The 22,927-nt window shown below is 41.7% G+C and overlaps 1 pseudogene; it reads left to right on the forward strand.

Annotated features, from left to right (window-relative positions):
* The first annotated feature begins 11,203 nt into the window (after positions 1 to 11,203).
* Positions 11,204 to 22,927, forward strand: part of LOC127129740 (FAD-linked sulfhydryl oxidase ERV1-like) — a 43,491-nt pseudogene continuing 31,767 nt past the window's right edge.

Genomic DNA, 22,927 nt, shown 5'->3' on the forward strand with positions numbered 1-22,927 from the left:
TTTTTCGATATTTTCTTTAATTCTCACATTTAATTATCTAGCCTTACCATTTAACTAACATGTTTCTATCATTTATTCATTTTTTATTATTTTATTTTTAATATGACTTATGCGATTATTCATTTTTTTTGGGATTTATGTGAATTATTATATTTGTGTTTGTTCATTCATTTGTACAAATTATTTGCCTTTATGTGTGAGTTATGTTACAATCATGATAAATCATCACAATCTCATTGATAAAAAACCCATTCAAAACCATTTTAAAATTATAAAAATCATATTTTCTCGATTCAATGTCGAGCCCATTTTTCCACACCCTTGTAAGTCGATTGCTTTTTAAGCATCGACATCAACCTCACATAGCTTACTCTTGGGCTTTCTTACAATGAGCCGGTTCTCTTGCACTTACACTCATATTTCGAGTCATTTTGTTGTTTGGGCCCGATTTAATTATTTCATGATTTTTGACAACCCCCATTCATAACAAATGTATCCCTCTCCCATGAAATGTATAATATTTATTCTTTCATTCTTTATTCATCTGTTAATACAAGAATTAAAATGAACATTCGATAACCATTTCAAAGCAAGATCAAAACCTCGATCCAACGTCGAGTAATCATTTTTCAAAACCTAACAGAACCAGCACGTATTCATCCACCCTTTTGTAAGTCGATTGCTTTATGCATCGCCATCAACCTTGTAAGTCGATTGCTTCATGCATCGCCATCTACCCTTATCCCTAACACTTCTCCTTGCTCCACTCGTCAATTCTTGTTCCGATTAGGTAGCACCCATTAGATAGAACCCTTTTGTATGATAACATAGGTAGGATTCCCTTATTCTTTTGCATGCTAACATTAGGTAGATATTCCCATTTGTAAATCCTAACACTTAAGTACATATTGCATGACAACTCTAGGGCAGAGCTTCCCCCACTTCTAGACCTTTCCGAAGCGTCTCCGATCTTGTGGCATGTAGTCCGTTCTATTGCAAAGAGGTAACTGCCTAAGACTCGATTCAGCGAGCTGCGACACCTACTGCTAGGACGTGAACACATCGCCCACTCTCCTTTGACACAACTGGTGTCCTCCTTTGTAAGTCCATGTTCAGATGGCAATCCCTATGTAGCCGAACTACGGCAACTCTGATTCTCATGTTCAGATGAGATACGTAGGCACAAGATGCGATGTCTTGCCGAGTTTGACTAACAACTAACAACTAATCCTTGTTTGCTTTCGCCCTCGTTGCGATCCTTTCTCTCGCCCTCGTTGCGATCGAGACCTTCCCTTTCTCTTGCCCTAGTTGCAATCGAGACCTTTGTTCCCGTAGTTAGCTGAACTACGTTTTGCTCTGATTCTCATTCCCGATGAGATACGTAGGCATAAGATGTGACGTCTTAGCGAGCACACTCCTCTTTAACCCATAGGTAGCCGAGCTACGAAGACTCTGATTCTCATATTCAGATGAGATACGTATGCAATAGATGCGATATCTGTGCGAGTCATTTTTCTCTTGACCCTTTTTAGTAAATAGTACATTAGATAAACACACACCCTTTAGACAAGAACAACTAGAGTGGATCCCGTAGAGTACTACGGATGCGTAGGGGTGCTAATACCTTCCCTTCGCATAATCGACTCCCGAACCCAAGATTTGGTTGCAAGACCTTGCCTTTTCCTTTCCTCTCTTCAGGTTTACTTCGAGCGTTTCCTTTCCCTCCTTTGGGATAAATAACGCACGGTGACGACTCTTCTGTCACTTCTTTTTTCGCCGGTTGTTTTTTTCGCACCTTTGTATTTTTCAGGTTGCGACAGCTGGCGACTCTGCTGGGGACCCGGTTTCCCTAAGCGAGTCCCTCCTAGCTTTTGTAGGTTTCTTGTTTGTTGGGTGTTTATTCTTTTGTACAGTTATTTATTTTCAGCATTTACCTGCTCTACCTTATTGCATTCATGTACATATGTTTGTTGTATCTGTGGGTTCTGTGGGTTGTTTGTTTGTTGGGTTGGGACTGTTCTATGAGAGATAAGCCCACTACCCAGGCTTGAGTGTACACATAGGTGTTAGAGTGGATAGTCATGAGGCTTGCGTGGTATGGTGCTACGTTAAGTCGTTCATGAGACCCACATTCCAGACGAGGTTTCTGTTGGATATATTTTGTCCTATGGGTGTTCCATAACGACAGATATTCCTTTAGAAATCGTCGACTCTGGTGACCATTTCCCGAGAACTCAGTCGAGGCCTCTCCTCCGAGACGCGTTTATGTTAGCTCTGGTGGGCACATTCTCGCTGCTCAATCTGAGGACCCCGAGACTGGGAACTTGCTTTAGGATATTCTGTTGAGGGGAGTCAGCAGAGGTCTTTTATCCCGTAATAATGCCAAACCTTCAGTGGTAAACGTATTATTCTCGACTGAAGGGCTGAAGCTGACAAACTTCTGTTCTTAGAACCTACCAGTGAGGGGCGGGCTAAATTCAGGGAACCTTAACCTCCAACCAACCCGGTTTTCTGGAGCAGAGTTTTCGTCTTGTATTACATTCCTCAGTGGGTTTCTTTTCATACAGTGCAACCCGACAGATGTTCAAGCAGATACAGCAGTCCTGATTTCCATGTCACTGCATTGCATCATATCATTTTGCATTCATATCATTTAACACATGTTTATCTATTCCCAGGGGTTCATATCTTCTTCTTGATTCTAGTCGGGATTTTCTTCTTACACCGTTTATCAAATGTGAGACTGGAATCAAGGGGGTAGAATGCCCTTTGGAATTGATAAACATGTCAGTGCATTTGCATATCCCATAACATGTCACAATGCTGGGGCAGTCTCTTCAACTTTACATCAGAAGGTTAAATTCCCGGTCAATGGAAGGATTATCACTGTCTGTGGTGAGGAGGACATTCTGGTCAGTAACCTGTCTACATTCAAGTATTTAGAGGTAGAAGGTGAATTTCATGAGACCCTATGCCAGGCCTTTAAGGCAGTTCAGATCAAGGATGCAGCTCCGGTGGAAGAAGTTAAAGCGGGTGCCTCTATCTCATCCTTTTGGCAGGCGCAAGCCTTGGTGGATTCAGGTGTTGCTCCCGGTTGGGGACGTCTGTTGGAATTACCAGTGAAAGACGACAAGTTCGGGATTGGGTATCAACCAGCGCTGACTTCTACAACTTCAGCACTTCAGACTCGTCAGGGGCCGATTACTTTCTCTAGTGCTGGCGTCATCCAATATGGCCAGATCTCTGCGATCAACGATGAAAATGGAGATAGTGATTGCGACATCGACAACTGGGTGCGTCCGAGGATCCCGGGTGAAGTCATCAACAATTGGTCTTCCGAGGAAATTGTCCAAGTCACTCTTCTAGAGGAGTAACTTTTCTTTGTTTATTCATGCATGTCCAAGTCTTACGTTCCGCCCAGGGCGTAATGACTCATTGTAGGGCTCATCTATGTGAATACCTGCATTGTTTATCATAAATGAAGGACGTCTTTTGCATTCAAATATTTTGTTCACTGTCTTTCTATTTTTTGCAGTTTTCAAAATTTCAAAAGAATAAAAATATTTGGCAATGTTTTGTTTAGTTTTCACTCACTGTTCACACTCATAAGCACATACCATCACTCATGCAGATGCACATCACCGGATCCTATTGATAACAGTTCTGCTATGGCTCGCTTCGACTTCGAAAATCCAATCTTCCAAGCTGAAGAAGAGGGTGATGAAGACTGTGAACTCCCTGAAGAACTTGCCAGGCTGTTAAAGCAAGAGGAAAGGGTCATTCAACCGCATCAAGAGTCTACTTAAGTGATTAATCTTGGCACCGAGGACGTCAAGAAAGAAATCAAGATAGGGGCTGCTTTGAAAGATGATGTGAAGAAGGGGTTGATTGAACTGTTGCAAGAGTATGTTGACGTCTTCGCGTGGTCTTATCAGGACATGCCAGGGCTTGACACAGACATTGTGGTACACCGTTTACCTCTCAAAGAGGGTTGTCCTCCGGTCAAGCAGAAGCTCAGAAGAACAAGACCAGAGATGGCTGTCAAGATAAAAGAAGAAGTGCAAAAACAGTTGGATGCAGGGTTTCTAGCGGTTACCGATTATCCGCCATGGGTCGCAAACATCGTTCCAGTACCTAAGAAGGATGGAAAGGTACGGATGTGTGTCGACTACCGGGATCTGAACAGAGCCAGTCCTAAAGATGATTTCCCATTACCTCACATCGACGTTTTGGTGGATAACACAGCTCAGTTCTCGGTATTCTCCTTCATGGATGGCTTTTCTGGCTATAACCAAATCAAGATGGCACCAGAAGACATGGAGAAGACAACTTTCATAACCCCATGGGGCACCTTCTGCTACAAGGTGATGCCGTTTGGTCTGAAAAACGCTGGGGCAACATATCAACGAGCTATGGTGACTCTGTTCCATGATATGATTCATCATGAAATCGAGGTTTATGTGGACGATATGATTGCCAAATCTCAGACAGAAGAAGAACATTTGGTGAATCTGCAGAAATTGTTTGAACGGTTAAGGAAATTCAAGTTGAGGCTTAATCCGAACAAGTGCACTTTTGGGGTGAGATCTGGAAAATTGCTGGGTTTTATTGTTAGCGGAAAAGGGATTGAGGTGGATCCTGACAAAGTGAAAGCAATACAGGAAATGCCTGAGCCAAGAACGGAGAAGCAAGTCCGTGGTTTCTTAGGAAGGTTGAACTACATTGCGAGGTTCATCTCTCACCTAACAGCCACGTGTGAGCCAATTTTCAAATTGTTGAGGAAAGATCAGGCTATCAGGTGGAACGACGATTGTCAAAGGGCTTTTGAAAAGATAAAAGAGTATTTGCAGAATCCTCCTATCCTTATGCCTCCAGTCTCAGGGAGACCGCTGATTATGTACTTGACAGTACTGGACAATTCTATGGGTTGTGTTCTCGGTCAACACGACGAGACAGGTAGGAAAGAACATGCCATCTACTACTTGAGTAAGAAGTTCACAGACTGCGAGTCGAGATACTCAATGCTTGAGAAGACATGTTGTGCACTTGCATGGGCTGCTAAGCGATTGAGACAATACATGCTGACTCACACAACCTTACTGATCTCCAAGATGGATCCAGTCAAATACATATTCGAGAAGCCAGCTCTCACCGGAAGGGTTGCTCGTTGGCAAATGGTACTGACAGAGTACGACATCCAGTATACATCCCAGAAAGCCATCAAGGGGAGTATTCTGTCAGACTATCTTGCTCAACAACCGATTGAAGACTATGAGCCGATGAAGTTTGATTTTCCAGATGAAGATATCATGTTCCTCAAGATGAAAGACTGTGAAGAGCCAGTTGTTGGGGAGGGACCTGATCCAGATGAAAAGTGGATTTTAACGTTTGATGGGGCCGTCAACGCCAAAGGAAGTGGAATTGGCGCTGTCATTACTACTCCGAAAGGTGCCCACATGCCTTTCACCGCTCGTCTGACCTTCGAGTGCACCAATAATGAAGCCGAGTACGAGGCCTGTATCTTGGGTATTGAGCAAGCCATTGATTTGAGAATCAAGACTCTGGACATCTTCGGAGATTCAGCTCTAGTGATCAATCAAGTAAATGGTGATTGGAACACTCTCCAGCCTACTCTGGTCCCCTACAGAGACTACACGAGAAGATTGTTGACTTTCTTCACGACAGTAAAGTTATATCATATACCTCGTGATGAGAATCAGATGGAAGACGCTCTTGCTACTCTATCCTCCATGATCAAGGTGATTCGTTGGAACCATGCTCCCAGAATCGATGTTATGCGCCTTGATAGGGCCGCGTATGTGTTTGCCGTTGAACTGGTAGTCGATGACAAGCCCTGGTATCACGACATCAAGTGCTTTCTGAAGAATCAAGAGTACCCTGCAGGGGCATCCAACAATGACAGAAAAACTTTGAGAAGATTGGCAGGCAGTTTCTTCTTGAACAAAGACGATGTGCTGTATAAGAGGAACTTCGACATGGTTTTGCTCAGATGCATGGATAGACACGAGGCGGACATGTTAATGCAGGAAGTTCATGAAGGTTCCTTCGGTACTCATGCCGGCGAACATGCAATGGCTAAGAAATTGTTGAGGGCGGGTTATTATTGGATGACCATGGAATCAGACTGTTTCAAGTATGCTCAGAAGTGTCATAAATGCCAGATTTATGCTGATAAGGTGTATGTACCGCCGAATCCTCTGAATGTGATGTCTTCGCCGTGGCCGTTTGCTATGTGGGGCATTGACATGATTGGAAAGATTGAGCCGACTGCTTCCAATGGGCATCGCTTCATCCTTGTTGCCATCGACTATTTCACCAAGTGGGTCGAAGCAGCGTCGTTTGCGAATGTCACCAGACATGTGGTTGCCCGATTCATTAAGAAAGAAATCATTTGTGGTTATGGGGTTCCTGAAAGAATCATCACTGATAATGGTTTCAATCTCAATAACAAAATGATGAAGGAGTTGTGCCAGAACTTCAATATTCAGCACCACAATTCTTCCCCCTATCGTCCTAAGATGAACGGTGTTGTTGAGGCAGCAAATAAGAACATAAAGAAGATTGTGCAGAAGATGGTCGTCACGTACAGAGATTGGCACGAGATGCTACCCTTCGCCTTGCATGGGTACCGCACTTCAGAACGTACATCGACCGGGGCGACCCCTTACTCCCTGGTGTATGGTATGGAAGCAGTCCTACCTGTTGAAGTGGAGATTCCTTCTCTAAGAGTCCTGTTGGATGTCAAGCTAGATGAAGCTGAATGGATTCAGACAAGGTTCAATGAGTTGAGTCTTATCGAAGAGAAGCGAATGGCAGCCATTTGTCATGGGCAGTTGTATCAGAGTCGGATGAAGAGAGCCTTTGACCAGAAAGTGCGCCCTCGATGTTTCCAAGTCGGAGATTTGGTGTTGAAAAGGATCCTTCCTCCTCAGACGGATCACAGGGGCAAGTGGACTCCTAACTATGAGGGACCGTATATCGTCACCAAGGTTTTCGATGGTGGGGCCTTAATGCTTGCAATGATGGATGGTGAAGACTTCACTTCCCCGGTAAACTCAGACGCAGTTAAAAAATACTTCGCATAAAATAGACCCGCTGGACGGTAAAAAGAACAGTCCAGGCAAAAATGGGCATCCCGACGAACCAAGAAAATGAAAAGGTTCGGGCAAAAATTAGGGATTTAAAAATGAAAAGATCGTACACCCGGTAAGTTGAAAACCTGAAAAGGCAACTTAGGCAAAAAGGGGTATCCCGTTGGATTGAAAACCCGAAAAGGGCGATCCAGGCAAAAGTTAGGGATTAAGCGAATGACTGCGTTCTGAGTTAGTTCTGAATCTCATCTCATGTCAATGACTGGAAACTTTCAAAAGAAAGAAAACAATCTAATCACCTTTTCAGAAGGCTGATCATCTGGAAGATCTTGAAGACGGGCAAGTCATAGCAGAATTGGAACCCAATAGAAATCCATTTCACATTGCCATTAGATTAATTCTTGTTTTGCGATTACCTCTTTCCAGGGATTGCTTCCTGATGTAAATGCCTATTCAGAGGCCATTCAATCAATAAAATCATGTTATTCAGTATATCTCTGTTTTCATTTTTATTTTACTGTTTTGTTTGCAAAAATGACGTCCGAATTTTTGATAAACATTGCATCATGACACATAAGGGCTTTACAGGTATATGCTTAATAAACATTTAAAGTTGATGTGAATTTTAAGTGCTTTGGATCATCTATTCAGAACAGATACCCTCGGGGCATTTCCTAAGCATGTGTGTCAGACTATACACTCCCCAGCGGAGTTGACAGTACCAGACTGGATCTTCCCAGCAGAAGCAGCTGCTCCTCAGAGTTCGATGCCAGATCGAGGATTTCAATCCCAGATCGATGATCTCTTTCCTGGAAGCATAACCTCGGTACCGTATCGGTGTTTGCTCCCCCCTGCTGAGTCACCTCTCGTAGATTATGGTTGCCAGAACCACTATCGCTTCCGCCAACAACAGTTTTGCAGCGCCGTTCTCTCCCCAGTCAGAGTCTCGGTATCTCGTCATTGCTAGAACACCGTGTGGCGGGTCATTTCCCCACATAGTCCTTTGTGTTGTGCATCTCCAACAGTAGTGCCAGGGTCTAGAAGATTGTGATCATTTCCCCAACAGGATTCCTTGCTTCAGCTTGGCATTTTCCCCAGCATTTCGCATCCCTGCATGTAGAATCATATTGCATTGCATCCTCCAAAATCGCGTAGCATTTCCATTTTCATGGAACATTACGCCATCGCAAAATTCAAACATACGCATGTAAGCATAAAACATTCTCGGTATCCCAAGTGATAAGCCAGAAGTTTGTTTCCAGTGCTCAGACTGAAGGTTGTTCATGACTTATTATCCCCAGCATGGGTCGTCGGCCCACGTGCCGCCTCAATTATCATTTTCCCTATTTCTGCCAAGGCTGACAGGCATGAAAGTTTCTGGTATTCAGACCGAAGTGGCATTCAGGCCAATTTTCCGGTATTCAGATCGAAGTGGCATTCAGGCCAATTTTCCGGTATTCAGACCGAAGTGGCATTCAGGCCAATTTTCCGGTATTCAGACCGAAGTGGCGTTCAGGCCAGTTTTCTGATGTTCAGATCGAAGAAGTTTCCGACATTCAGGTCGATGCAACTTGTGGCATTCAGGCCAGTTTCCGGTATCCAGACCGAAGTGACATTCAGGCCAATTTTTCCGATATTCAGATCGAAGAAGTTTCCGACATTCAGGTCGATGCAACTTGTGGCATTCAGGCCAGTTTTCGGTATCCAGACCGAAGTGGCATTCAGGCCAATTTTCCGATATTCAGATCGAAGAAGTTTCCGACATTCAGGTCGATGCAACTCGTGGCATTCAGGCATGAAGTTTCCGGTATCCAGACCGAAGTGGCATTCAGGCCAATTTTCCGGTATTCAGACCGAAGTGGCATTCAGGCCAATTTTCCGGTATTCAGACCGAAGTGGCGTTCAGGCCAGTTTTCTGATGTTCAGATCGAAGAAGTTTCCGACATTCAGGTCGATGCAACTTGTGGCATTCAGGCCAATTTTCCGGTATTCAGACCGAAGTGGCGTTCAGGCCAGTTTTCTGATGTTCAGATCGAAGAAGTTTCCGACATTCAGGTCGATGCAACTTGTGGCATTCAGGCCAATTTCCGGTATCCAGACCGAAGTGGCATTCAGGCCAATTTTCCCGATATTCAGATCGAAGAAGTTTCCGACATTCAGGTCGATGCAACTTATGGCATTCAGGCCAGTTTCCGGTATCCAGACCGAAGTGGCATTCAGGCCAATTTTTCCGATATTCAGATCGAAGAAGTTTCCGACATTCAGGTCGATGCAACTTGTGGCATTCAGGCCAGTTTCCGGTATCCAGACCGAAGTGGCACTCAGGCCAATTTTCCGATATTCAGATCGAAGAAGTTTCCGACATTCAGGTCGATGCAACTCGTGGCATTCAGGCATGAAGTTTCTGGTATCCAGACCGAAGTGGCATTCAGGCCAGTTTCCGATTTTCAGATCGAAGAAGTTTCTGACATTCAGGTCGATGCAACTTGTGGCATTCAGGCCAGTTCCCGGTATCCAGACCGAAGTGGCATTCAGGCCAGTTTTCGATTTTCAGATCGTAGAAGTTTCCGACGATCAAGTCGAAGTACTTGTGGCATTCAGGCCAGTTTTCCGATTTTCAGATCGAAGTGGTGTTCAGACCAGATTTCCGGTGATCAGACCAACATTGATACTCTCATATTCTGATGCTTAGTGATCAGACTAACGTGCGGCGTTCAGGCCATGGGTATTCCTGTGTTACCATTTATTTTGGTATCCAGGTCAACTTTCTGTTTCGGTACTCAGGCCGATTTTCACCGTACCAGACGGATTCTTCTTTTGGGATTGCTTCTTTGCCGATTCTGACAGGCATTGTTGATTATTTCATAGGGATTCAGGATCAAAATCCGGGTCTTCTTAGTATTTAATCATCTCCCACTATGATCATATGAAGAACGTCCTGCTTCATATTCTCTAGTTGAAGACGCTTAAATAGGGGCAACTGTCATACCCCGATTTTGGTCCTGAATTTTTTATGTTTTTTATTTTTGTTTAGCATGCTTGGCCTAACCTTACTTTGGTTTTATATGAGGATTGGTCTTGATCCAAAGTCATGGTGTTGTTCATGTGATTGTTAATGCACATATGGTCTTGGTCATCCGAACAACCAACCTTCTTGTGTCACAAGCCAATTGCCAATCATGCCACTTGATTCATGAATATCCCTTTCAAATCCTAATCTTATACCATCATTTCATGGCCTTGTTAACACATACTACCAGTCAAGTCATGTTCTTTTCAAAGTCAAGCACTCAAGTCATAAAATAAACCAATTGTAAAACAAATTTCAAACCATTTCAATTCATTTCACATCATTCTAAACCATCACATTTGATTCTACATAAAAAAAAGGGTACAAGTCGTGACAGTTTTGACCAATTGTTGACTTTGGTCAACAGTTGACTTTTTGGTCAACATTGACCAAAGTCACCCAAAACCCAAAAGCCTTAATTTTTCACCACAATCATCAATCATTTGTCCATTTACAAGAAAAATGCAAATAAAATTGAATTTTAACCAATTGTTGACTTTGGTCAACAATTGACTTTTTGGTCAACTTTGACCAAAGTCAACCCTATGCCATTGGTCATCCCTAATCACTAAATGGCTGGTCATAACTCTCATTCCATTATCCATGTCCATGTTATCTTTGGTTTAACCACTTGTGCTTGGCTTCTTCACTTTAATGTCAACATGGTCACACCTTGAACCTTTGGAATCTTGCTTTGCCAATTAACTTCCATCATGCTGCATTTGCCCTGCTATACCAACCTGCTGCAACGCCTAACCTGCACAGACCAAAGTCATAACCAACATTAAGGTCAATCCATGAAGTGTTGCTAATATGCCATGACCTAAAACCATAAGTGTTGTCAATGGCCAAGCATAAACCTGCTGTGAGCGTGAGCCAGCAGGACCCAATTCAAAGGTTTTAACCAAACTTCTCACTCTAAGATCACGGGAAGAACGATGGATTCTCATGATAATCATTCAGCTAGAGTTCATCAAACTACAACCTGCAAAACAACAGCACCCCACACACACAGAAGCAAATCGCAACAGTAACTAACATGTCGGAGAATTCAGTACAGAGTTTATTTCATAACTTTGAGAAAGTTGCAAATTTTGTTCAACATCACGTATCTAATTTCATAGGCCATCATATCCAGTCATCAGGAACCTCTGGTATAGGCTCTGTCAATGCCTCCATCAAAGCTCCATTTGTGAAAACTACATCTTCTGTACAACCACGTGATCCTGTTGTCAAGGGTAAGTCCTTTACCCTTGTGACTAAAGAAGACCTTGGAAGGGCTACATGGACTTTTCTTCACACTCTTGCTGCTCAGTATCCAGACAATCCTACAAGACAACAGAAGAAAGATGTAAAAGAACTGTACAGATCTTGTCTCGAATGTACCCTTGCAGTGAATGTGCAAATCACTTTAAAGAAGTTCTTAGATCAAATCCTGTACAGTCGGGGTCACATGCTGAATTTTCTCAGTGGCTATGTCATGTGCATAATGTTGTCAATAGAAGCATCGACAAACCAATTTCCTGCATGAAAAGGTCATGGCGAAATTCTTCAAGAATTAATTCATGAACTGTTCAACCCTTTAGCTTCCCTCAAAATGGTGATGGAACAGTATCAATCCAAACATTCCTGCAGCATACAAAAGAATAACCAGCGGAACCAATAGTTTGCCTGCAAGAGGACCAACCAAGTTTCACTTACCATCCTCATCAACACATTTAACATTGCCTTGCAAACACCCTGCAGGAACAAGCAAACATGTCTGCAACCATCAAACCTGGACAGGTCAAGTGCACATCATGCCGCAAACACCTAGCATACAAATGGCATCCAAGAAACATTCAACCATGCATCATCCAGCATATACTCAGACCAGGAACAATTGCATCATGTGGTACTACAAAACATACTGCACAAACACATCATCATAATACTACACCAAGTTAAATATGTAAGCTCAGTCTTGAAACTTAGCCCACTTTGCATGTTAATTAACAACCAGAGGCATACACAAAATCCACAAGCCATGCTTACCTGCAAGTAAACAAACCAAAAGTCTGTAGCAAGATTCATGCAAACATCCCAACAAAGCAGTCAACAGTTAATGCAAGCCATGTGATTGCATCCCACTTAAGCCAGAACAATGCCAATTATGCCACACAATAAGCCAAAGAGTCATACCTGCATAAGACATGGCAATGCTAACACCCTAAAACCAATTGGATAACCAGCCTTAAGCCAAGTGAGCATGTTGCAACATGTTGTCAATATCCTGCAGAACAGGATACCAGGCATGACCAAACACCAAGCCTATTCACATCAACTTTTGACCATTACCAATGCATCATAACAATTCGTATAATACAAGCATGGTAATGGGTTCCAAACAGATAGCATTGCAAACCTCCACAAGTCAGAATCCACAGCAGAATCCGTAGCAGAGCTTGGCTCACAAAAACTCAATATGTCAAAGCACCTACGTGATACACCACTGGATAAGATGCCATTGGCAGGTTTGCTAGCATCGTATAATCCTCCAACATCAACCAAACCGCAACATCTTCAAGTATTCAAAACAATCTGCAAAAGTGATTTGTCTGGTTCATTTGGCGGTGAACTCTGCAGGATTAGTGTCTGCTGTAGAGTAGGTAAAACATGCAGAACTTCCTTCAACTGATGTTATGCAGTAACAAACCAATGGCAGGCTTTGGTTATTCAAAAGCTTGAAAATGAACAAATTTGATTGGGACCATCCACTCCACTTGTAACCAATTTTCACTGCGGTAAAAGAAAAACAGCAAGGCAGTTAAATTCCAGAAAAAAAATCCCAAAATGGAATAGAGATAAAATTCAAAGAGAAAGTATGAGTCCATATTACCGTTTCTAGTCTAGCATCAAACAGGCAATTTGATTCTGAGAACACCCAAAGCGCTTTGCAGAGTTACTCTTCTGGAACACGAAAAACACCAATTGAAACCCTAGCTGCAGAAATATAAAAGGAGAAGAGAATCAGGAATTGAGGACAGAAAAAAAACTTGGAGGCGAAAATCTCAAACAAAAACCCTAAAATCCCAAAATCGGATACCTGGATTGGGAGGCCAACTTCTTCACGCCTTTCACCGCCGCCGTGACACTTTGTGAGAATTTCTTTCCTTTTTCCTTTTATCATTTTCATGTATTTGTTGATAGATTCGGTGAGAGTGATGAGAGTAGAGAGTCTCGTCTGAGAGAGAGCGATTGAGTGAGAGAGGTACGGTTGAGAGAACAATTTTGGTTGGAGTTTGTGAGAGTGGCGCGATTGAGAGAGAGATTTCGTTAAGAGATTGAAAGAAGCGTGAGAGAGAGGAGCGTTTGAGAGATTGGAAGAGAACGAGGACGAGGGTCTGTTAGTTGGTTTCCATTTTCCTTTTTTTTAAATAAAGATAAACATTGAAACAATAAAAATTTTATGTTTTAAATTTCCTAAGTTTTCATTTGATAATGTTTTCATTTAATATATTACATTAACATTTTTTGATTCCCAATTTACTAGCCTCTAGAACCCAACAGCCAAGCGGCTGGGTTTATTAGGATAGTCCAACAGACTTTTTTTTATTTTAGTTTTTTATTCTAATGTTTAATCTATTTTGGTTTATATATTTAAAGTAGCATCAAAATAATAAATAATCATGAGTGGTCTGGTGGAGAAGGGTAGTATCATAGTCTTGAGTGGGGTGGGTTCAATACTCGGGTATGTTGCCTTGGTTTTCCAACATTTTGATTTTTCCATATTTTCTTTAATTCTCACATTTAATTATCTAGCCTTACCATTTAACTAACATGTTTCTATCATTTATTCATTTTTTATTATTTTATTTTTAATATGACTTATGCGATTATTCATTTTTTTTGGGATTTATGTGAATTATTATATTTGTGTTTGTTCATTCATTTGTACAAATTATTTGCCTTTATGTGTGAGTTATGTTACAATCATGATAAATCATCACAATCTCATTGATAAAAAACCCATTCAAAACCATTTTAAAATTATAAAAATCATATTTTCTCGATTCAATGTCGAGCCCATTTTTCCACACCCTTGTAAGTCGATTGCTTTTTAAGCATCGACATCAACCTCACATAGCTTACTCTTGGGCTTTCTTACAATGAGCCGGTTCTCTTGCACTTACACTCATATTTCGAGTCATTTTGTTGTTTGGGCCCGATTTAATTATTTCATGATTTTTGACAACCCCCATTCATAACAAATGTATCCCTCTCCCATGAAATGTATAATATTTATTCTTTCATTCTTTATTCATCTGTTAATACAAGAATTAAAATGAACATTCGACAACCATTTCAAAGCAAGATCAAAACCTCGATCCAACGTCGAGTAATCATTTTTCAAAACCTAACAGAACCAGCACGTATTCATCCACCCTTTTGTAAGTCGATTGCTTTATGCATCGCCATCAACCTTGTAAGTCGATTGCTTCATGCATCGCCATCTACCCTTATCCCTAACACTTCTCCTTGCTCCACTCGTCAATTCTTGTTCCGATTAGGTAGCACCCATTAGATAGAACCCTTTTGTATGATAACATAGGTAGGATTCCCTTATTCTTTTGCATGCTAACATTAGGTAGATATTCCCATTTGTAAATCCTAACACTTAAGTACATATTGCATGACAACTCTAGGGCAGAGCTTCCCCCACTTCTAGACCTTTCCGAAGCGTCTCCGATCTTGTGGCATGTAGTCCGTTCTATTGCAAAGAGGTAACTGCCTAAGAATCGATTCAGCGAGCTGCGGCACCTACTGCTAGGACGTGAACACATCGCCCACTCTCCTTTGACACAACTGGTGTCCTCCTTTGTAAGTCCATGTTCAGATGGCAATCCCTATGTAGCCGAACTACGGCAACTCTGATTCTCATGTTCAGATGAGATACGTAGGCACAAGATGCGATGTCTTGCCGAGTTTGACTAACAACTAACAACTAATCCTTGTTTGCTTTCGCCCTCGTTGCGATCCTTTCTCTCGCCCTCGTTGCGATCGAGACCTTCCCTTTCTCTTGCCCTAGTTGCAATCGAGACCTTTGTTCCCGTAGTTAGCTGAACTACGTTTTGCTCTGATTCTCATTCCCGATGAGATACGTAGGCATAAGACGTGACGTCTTAGCGAGCACACTCCTCTTTAACCCATAGGTAGCCGAGCTACGAAGACTCTGATTCTCATATTCAGATGAGATACGTATGCAATAGATGCGATATCTGTGCGAGTCATTTTTCTCTTGACCCTTTTTAGTAAATAGTACATTAGATAAACACACACCCTTTAGACAAGAACAACAAGAGTGGATCCCGTAGAGTACTACGGATGCGTAGGGGTGCTAATACCTTCCCTTCGCATAATCGACTCCCGAACCCAAGATTTGGTTGCAAGACCTTGTCTTTTCCTTTCCTCTCTTCAGGTTTACTTCGAGCGTTTCCTTTCCCTCCTTTGGGATAAATAACGCACGGTGGCGACTCTTCTGTCACTTCTTTTTTCGCCGGTTGTTTTTTTCGCACCTTTGTATATTTCAGGTTGCGACAATTTGGATCTGACTGTGGATGGGCGGAATCACAATAGGGTATTACACATTGCAATGGAGTGTAAAGGAGTCGTGCTCTCGCACGTGTTGGTTGATACCGGCTCGTCACTGTAACACCTCAAAATTTGCCCTCCTCTCTTGGGACTAGCTTTACATATTGCATTTCATTTTTAGGACATTAGTCATTGCATCTTTGCATATCATATGGAAACAATGAACAAGTCATCCTCCTAGGTCTTGCTCAGAAGATAAAGAGGTTAAAAGATTCAAGCCTGAGGGGCTTATTGAATTGATCACTAGCCATCTGAGGGTTTGTGCTTCAATTAGGGTTTCTTGGTTCCTCAAGGAGATTGGGTATTATCTTGATTGAATTGGTACATTATCATCACCAAGAGGTTCATTGTGCCTGATCAGTTCCTTGGGATTAGGGTTTTGACCTCTGGTTAACCCTAATCACTTGCATTATACCAATCAGGGGTTTTCAAGGAGAAAAGGTCTTTCATTGAGATGGAGGTCATCACGTGGTTTTATTGAGCTTGTATAAGCTAGGGTTTCATTTTGGAGCCATTTCATCAAGAGATTGAGGCTCAAAATCATCTGTGCATGGCCCAAGTCTTTTATCAACTGCAAAAGTCAACTGTTGGATTTGAAGGTGGGAAGTGGTTAGAAATACTCCATTCATGTTCAAACAAGTCTCATTTGACATTTCAAACATCAACTTTGAAGAAAATAAAGTCAGGACAAAACTTTCCAAAAATAGAAAGTGACTTGTAATTCAAAATTGCCAAAAATGGAAAGGTTTTTAACTCAAGATTACATCATCAAGAAAGCTTCAAATGAAATTTTGTTGAACATGAAAGTTGTAGATATTTCTCTCCCATTTCCAAAAAGTCCAAGATCATCAATTTCTCATGTGTGGTTGAAGAGATATGATCAAAACTTGGTCAAGTGAACATGGAACTTCAAATGTGCATAACTTTCAAACCATAAGTCCAAATGAGATGGCTCTTTTTGCAACATTCTCCTTTTAACCTCTAGTTTCCAAATTTGGCATTACATGACATGCATTCCATTCACATAAATATTTGAAAATTCAATTGATTTTTGGAGGGAAAAATGAAATTCAAAATGTGTGCATTATTTGAACATGGCATCACTTCCATTGGCTCCAAAACAGGTTTTTGAGTGAAAATGAGTGCAAATTCGTACTGTCCATACATGCATTTTCATGCATAAGATGAAATTCCAATTTTGCAAAAAACACCTCCAAACTCAATTAATTTTCATTAGCATTTGGTTTAACTTAATTAATCATGTTTAGCATAGCATATAAATAGAAAATCCTAACAGAATTCATCACATTTTCCCAATTCTAGATCTAGAATTCTCAAAGTCTCTCAAAATTCTCTCTCATTTTTTCTCCAAATTTCTTCACATCTCATGCATTTTTCTTGATCAATTCATCATCTAGTATCATCATGGAGCATGTTTGAACCAAGATCCAAGTGAATTCGTGCACCTTGAAGCAGCTCAAAGCTTGAAGCTCAACAATGGTGAAATCCAAATTTTGTGGAATCGTGCTCGATTGAACCTCAAGCCTCCTTCCAATCAACTCTACAAGCATGCTAGAAGACATTTGGAGCATTACAAAGGCTTGATTCATCAAATTCCAATTCTGCTCATCAAGAGGTCACAAATTCGAGTCTCTCTTTTCTTGAAATTGTTATGCTATACTTGTAGATCTTGCAATGCTTGTAATTCTGAGCTTTGAACCACTAGATTCCATGCAATATTCGTTGAGTTATGGTGATTTAAAGTTTTGTGCATGAAACTTAATTTGTTCGATTCTCTTTGGATATGATGTTTTAAGCTTAGTTATTAATTGATTCATGCTCTATGATGAAAGATCTATCCATTCATGTATTCAATTTTAAAAACTGGAGATTTTGTTCTTGATGATTCTTGAGTTCCACTGTTTGTTCTGGTGCGCGCGAAGGAGACGAGTTGCAGGACATTAGGCAACGGTTTTAATTTGCATTTTGCCAAAAGCGTTGCATTAGTTTGTTTATCCTAGGGTTTAATTTTGATTGGTCATGGGAAAATGCCATGCGTGCGCTGTGATTGGCCAGGGGAACTTAAGTGAAACGCAGAGTTTTAGTCTCTGGCGCAAAATCATCAATTCAAATTAAATAATAACAATTCCTTTAATTCATTTGTTTCATTACATTTTTATTTCATTTCTCATTTGCATCTTTAAAAATTCATAACAAATGGAAAATTGATCCAAAAAATATGGTTGTTTTTGCATTGTGTCACATTTTCTCTCTAGTTTTTTTTATGATTAAAATGGAAATTGTGCTGGCTGAATAATTTTTTTGCCCTAGGGTTCTTGTACATGTATGCATTTTGGACATGGCCTTGATTATGCATTTGTGAAATGATGGTTGTTGATCCAATGCTCATAAAATTTGACATGTTGAAACTAGACATCTTGCGGACATTTTGGTGTTGAGTTTGCATTTTTATCAATTGCCATTGCTGATTTATGATTTTTCTAAGTTAGGTGCGACAATGTGTGTCACACCTTGAGATGTTCAACTTGATTGATGAATTTGCCTTATCAAATGATCTTCAAATGTTCTGTATTTTTGTATGGTGCTTAATATGAATGTTTCGAATGCTCATGATTTTTTGTGGAATTTTTGGATTCATTTCTGATTTGTTTGAGATTTTTCATTCTGGATGGTCATTTGTGCACTTTTGAAGTGTCTTGAATTTCAATCATTTGTGAAATGCTTGTGCTTTATCCTATGAATGTGAAATTTTGCACATTGCTTCTAGACATGTTAAAGTTTGTTTTGGCTTTGGTTTGTGGTTTTTACCATGTTTCATTTCTGTTTTAGGCTTGTGCTAAGTTGAAGTGCCAAGATGTGTCATCAATATGCTTGTTTGTGCTTGCCTTGCCTTATGCGATTTGATTACCATGCCTAATGTTGCCCAATTGCCTTGATTTTTGGTGTGTTGATCATCTTGTATGTTCTGTTTAGCCATGAATTTTGTTGAGATTAATTGAATCATTTTTGAATTAATGTGCATTTGTTCATTCTGTTGTCTCAGTGTGCTTTCAACTTGCATACCTTGCCATGATTGGTTGATGAAATGAATTTGGTTGATGCTATTGACATGAGACCTTTTGGATTATGTTCTTAATTGATTGAAGTTGATTCATGTCAATTTTCATGTTCTGTTTTGAATTTTTTCTCCCTCTTTGACCCTAGGCCTTGCCCTAGTGGTTTGCCTCTCATGTTTGAGCTTTGATTTCAGGTTAAGAAGCACATGGCCATAATGGGATTGATTCAATTGCTTGAGTTGATAATTGGTTTATATTGGTTAACCTTGAGTTGTTTTGTAGGTGGATTTTAGCTCATTTGAGTTGAGCTTGTGCCTTGCACACTGTTGCATTGCTTGCTTATCTGTTTGACTGTGTAATTAACTGTCTGTTTGATTGTCTGGATTGTATACTGATTGGGTTAGATTTTTTTCAGGTACATTAGTTGCTTAAGTTCTTTTGAACTTGCTTTTGCTTGGTTGCTTAACCATTGAGGTATAACTCACTGACTTCATGTAGTCTGGAAGACCTGTCCTGTTATGGGGGCAGACACCTGTCTGAAGTCCTCCTTAAGAGATAATGCTTGTGATTGTTTATCTTTGTCCCTGTACATATCAAAGACCTCCTAAGTGAAGAGGCATTGGCAGATACAAGAGATGTGTAGTCCATCTCCTGCTACTCAGTGAGTCATCCACCTTGCTCACACACCTTGTGTTGATGCATTGTGGATATTAACCCAAGATCTTTGTTATGTCAGTCATGTGGAATAGAGTCCCACTTTCTGGACTCCCACACTTTCATTTGTCTGAAGCTCTCCCAGGCCAGGGATAAGAGTTGTGAAGTCTTATCTTCACTTCCCATTTCATCTGCTTCACCCTAACTCTCAATGTTAGGGTTAAGAGCTAACATCACCCTGATACAGTGGCTTGTTTGTCGAGGTTGACATGACCCCTTGACTAAAGCCTAGCCTTGTGTGAGCCCCCCTGTTTGTATATAGTGTGTGTGCTTGCTTTGTGCTTTTGACTGATTGTGTTGTTTAAGATAGCTTGCTGCCTGTGCAAGTTAGATAGAAACCTTAACCTAGGACCATTGTGGATTGCATGATAACTATTAGGCTCGAGTCAGTCTCCCTTCTAGTTTGTCATTTCCCAGTCTCTGGTTTAGCAGAAGTTTCTCCCCTGTTCAGGGGAACTACATTGCCCTGATCCTCATACCAGATGAGGTACGTAGGCAGGAGGTCGTACGAGATCTCTCTGGGCACCCTTTTTCTTTTTGTGTGTGTTTGCTTGACAGTTGCTAGGCTCGAGTGCCAGACTCCTTAGTAACTTGTTTGTGTGTTAGCCTTCTTGTGTGTGTTAGGAGATGGATGTAAGCCCAGCGATTGGCATTCCGTATCCTATTGTTGTGTGCTTGGAGTCTGACGTAAGTCCAGCGATTGGCAGTCGGTTTCCAGTGTGGGTTTGTTTGGTTCGGAGTCTGATGTAAGCCCAGCGATTGGCGTTCGGTTTCCATGTTTGCCTGTTTGCGTGTGTTTTGTTTCGGCGTGCGTGAGCCGAACTACGGTAGCTCTGATTCTCATTCCAGATGAGATACGTAGGCATAGGATGCGATATCCTAGCGATCCCTTTCCCCTCTTTCTCCCACCTGTGTTGTTTCCAGTGTGTGTGTGTGATGTTTGTGAGCATTTAGCAACCTTTCTTATTTCCTTTTGAGCGTGGATCCCGTCGAGTACGACGGACGTGAGGGTTGCTAATACCTTCCCCTTGCGTAACCGACTCCCGATCCCATCTCTCTTTGGTCGCGAGACCATGTCTTTTCCAGGTTTACTTCGAGTGTTTCCTTTCCCTCTTTTGGGATAAATAACGCACGGTGGCGGCTCTGTTTGTTTTTGTTTTAGCCCGCCGGTTGTTTTTCGCGGATGCGACAGCTGGCGACTCTGCTGGGGACTTATAGAAGTTGACCTATTGCTGGTCCATCTTCCCTAAGCGAGTCTCTCCTAGCGTCTAGGATAGTTTAGGTTGCTTGTGTTGCTCTATTTATTGCATTTTTTATTATACTGTGCATATGTATATTTGCATGCATCATACTGTCATTGTGCTGCTTCTGTACAGGTTGGGTCCTTTGATTTGGGGTGGGTGTTCTGAGTGGGGCTAAAACCCAGGCCTGAGTATACACCTAGGATTAGTGTGGTCTCACGTTCCTCACATGTTGGTTGGGCATGTTGTTGCGACGTGACATACCACAAGCCGGACGAGGTTCATCTGAGAGAGCTCTTCCATTGTGGAGTATTCCACTTTGGTTGGGTTACCTCTTTTGGGTTATTGACTTCGGTGACCGATCTTTCCCGGATCTTTGGTTTAGACGATCTTAAGAGAGCTGCAACGGCACACCCGAAAGGGCAAACCCGTTGAGTATCTTTGCCCGAAATTCGAGACCATTATCCGCCTTAGGATAACCTGATTAGAATTTACCTGTGAGGGGAGGGTTGATTCTTACAGATGCATGTTCTGATGGTGACTTTGTTGGTGACTAATGGTTCAGCCGTTGATCAGAGTCCTATTTATAAGTCGGATTTATGGATATTTATTCGGAGATGCCGGAATTCTGTCCGCGGTATTTATCAGTGGGGATCCGTTTATTTCAGGATTCCCCGGGCTGGTTCAGAGGGTCTTGTGGTTATTTGTTCAGAGGACTTTCTGGTGATGATGGTGATGTATCCTTCAGTTCCGTTTATTTCGGAACTCTCAAGTTGGATCTATGGTTGCTCAATACCTCAGATGGGTGTGATCAGTTCAGAGACCAGGGGCTTCTGTATAGTTGATGATCCGATGGCTTGGAGGATGGCACTATGCATTGCATTCATACATCAGCATCATTCTCATTTTGCATTTATCCGCATCTAACTCATGTTTATCCATATGCAGGGACATTCTTGATCGAGATCCTGGTTGAGAGACTTCTTTGTTCCAGATATGAGGCCCGGGCTGAAAGACGATGTTGTCTATAGTTTCTTTGACCCAGAGATCAGTGTGCTGAGAGATATGATAGCATTGATTACGCCCGACCATGTGGGGATGTTTCGTGAGATGTATGGGGGTATTCTGAAGATGGTTTTCAGGCTCACTGACAAGGATAGGAGCGCCATCCATACTTTTCTCCAGTTTTATGACCCTGGTTTGAGGTGTTTCGTCTTCTCGGATTACTTATTAGGGATTTTGATGGAGGACTATGCTGGTATCTTGGGCATTCAGATCAGAAATCAGGTTCCTTTCTATGCTACTAAGGAAGAACCTGATATTGGTGGGATCTCCCGTGCTCTTTATTTGAGTCCAGAGGTGACTAAAGGAGGTTTGAAAGAGAAGGGGAAGTTGTCTGGTTTTCATTCGAGTTTCCTAGAGGCTAAGGCCAAGGAGCATGCTGAGTTGGGTAACTGGAAAGCTGTTTGTGCTTTGATTGCTGTGGGCATCTATGGTATCGTCCTATTCCCTAACAAGAAGAACTTTGTGGATATTAATATCGTCCGTTTGTTTGTTCAGAGGAATCCTATCCCTACCTTGATTGGGGATGTTTATTACTCGGTCCACAATCGGAACGAGAAGAGGCGTGGGGGATTGATTAGATGTTGCGCTTAGCTACTATACAAGTGGTTCATGGGATATTTGCCTTCCAGGGGCGCTTTTGTTCTTCTTGACCATACTATAAATTGGGCGACCAAGTTGATGGGTTTGCGAGCCAAAGACATAGCTTGGACTCACAGTAGCGGGGTTGGACAAGATTTCATTTGCAGTTGTGGGGGTTTTCCCAATGTGCCTCTTATAGGAGTTCAGGGTTGCATTAATTATAACCCGACGCTTCTTAAGAGACAAATGGAATTCGCTATGGAGGTTCCTCCTCTCAAGAGTGAGATTCAGGAAACTTTGTACTTCCCGGTTGAGGGTAACCAGTCACGGTTGAGGCAAGTGTCTGATGCATGGCGCAACATTCAAAGGAAAGGCAAGTTTTCTTGGGGTAGAGCTAATAACAGGTCTTTTCCTCCGTTTGATGACTGGCTCAGCAAG

This window comes from Lathyrus oleraceus, chromosome 3 (assembly GCF_024323335.1).
Source record: "Lathyrus oleraceus cultivar Zhongwan6 chromosome 3, CAAS_Psat_ZW6_1.0, whole genome shotgun sequence".
Lineage (NCBI taxonomy): Eukaryota > Viridiplantae > Streptophyta > Magnoliopsida > Fabales > Fabaceae > Lathyrus > Lathyrus oleraceus.